Here is a 1,435-nt window from a genome sequence, read left to right as displayed (position 1 = left end):
TATAAGGCCTTGCCTCAGTTGGACATCCCCACACATGAAAATGCTTCAGACTTGGCTTTCGCCCAGTCCAATGCTCATAAGGTGTTTTAGCAGTTGCCTTAGTTGGTACCCTATTAAGAATATAAGCTGCTGTCTTAAGTGCCTCTCCCCAGAGTGACTCTGGTAAGGTAGAGTGACAAATCATACTCCTTACCATGTCCTTAAGAGTCCGGTTTCGTCTTTCAGACACACCATTCATGCTAGGCGATCCTGGCATGGTGTACTGTGGGACTATACCACATTCCTCTAGGTATTTGGCAAAAGGCCCTGGACGTTGTTCACCTGAACCGTCATATCTACCGTAGTATTCACCACCACGGTCAGATCTGACGCACTTAATCCTTTTGCCGAGTTGATTTTCAACCTCAGCCTTAAAAGTTTTGAACACGTCCACCGATTGGGACTTTTCATGAATTAGAAAAATGTATGCATAACGAGAATAATCGTCTATGAATGATATGAAATATCGTTGACCATTCCAGGAAGCCGTAGGGAATGGCCCACAGATATCTGTATGTATCAATTCTAAGACGTCCGAAGCTCTATATGCACCATATTTCGATTGTTTGGTTTGTTTTCCTTTTATGCATTTAACACAAACATTAAGGTTTGTGAAGTCAATGGAATCCAAAATCCCATCTGACACAAGACGCTCAATTCTCTTTTGAGAAATGTGACCTAGGCGCTTGTGCCATAATGCACCTGAATTATTATTTTCAATCTTACGCTTAGTACCACGTGATTCCACATTCAGGGTTTCGCTATAATCAGTTATGATATTCAGCATATAAAGGTTGTCATTCAACATAAGTGAACCAGTTCCAATAACATTTGAATTTAAAGACAATTGAACCGAATTGTTTCCAAATGAACAACAATAACCAAATTTGTCCAAATATGAAACAGAAATTGAATTCCGTCTAAAAGGCGGTACAACAAAAGTGTCTTTCAAAACCAAATTGAAACCAGTACATAATAACAACCTAAAATGCCCTATAGCTTCCACTTATATCGATTTCCCATCGCCAAGTTTCCCATCGCCAACACAGATGTATCTTTCAATATGATTAGGCTTTCGGTAGCTCAGGCAACCCTGCATTGAAACACTGATGTTAGAAGTTGAACTGGAGTCTAACCACCAGGTGTTTCCAGGTACTGAAGTTAAATTGACCTCAGAACAAACCAAAGCAAGAAATGTACCTTTCTTAGCACGCCAGGCGTGATACTTTAGACATTTCTTCTTTTGATGTCCAGTTGCTTTGCAAAAGAAAAAGACATCATCCTGCTTATATTTCTTTTGCATTGGACCCTTAACAACTTCATTCTTGGGCTCTGAAGTTATTTTCCTTTTGCCCTTGTCTTTAGAGGTAGTAACATAATGGGCACTTTCAGTCCT

This window comes from Lupinus angustifolius, chromosome LG11 (assembly GCF_001865875.1).
Source record: "Lupinus angustifolius cultivar Tanjil chromosome LG11, LupAngTanjil_v1.0, whole genome shotgun sequence".
NCBI classification, from domain to species: Eukaryota; Viridiplantae; Streptophyta; class Magnoliopsida; order Fabales; family Fabaceae; genus Lupinus; species Lupinus angustifolius.
Note: the sequence above shows the minus strand (reverse complement) of the source record.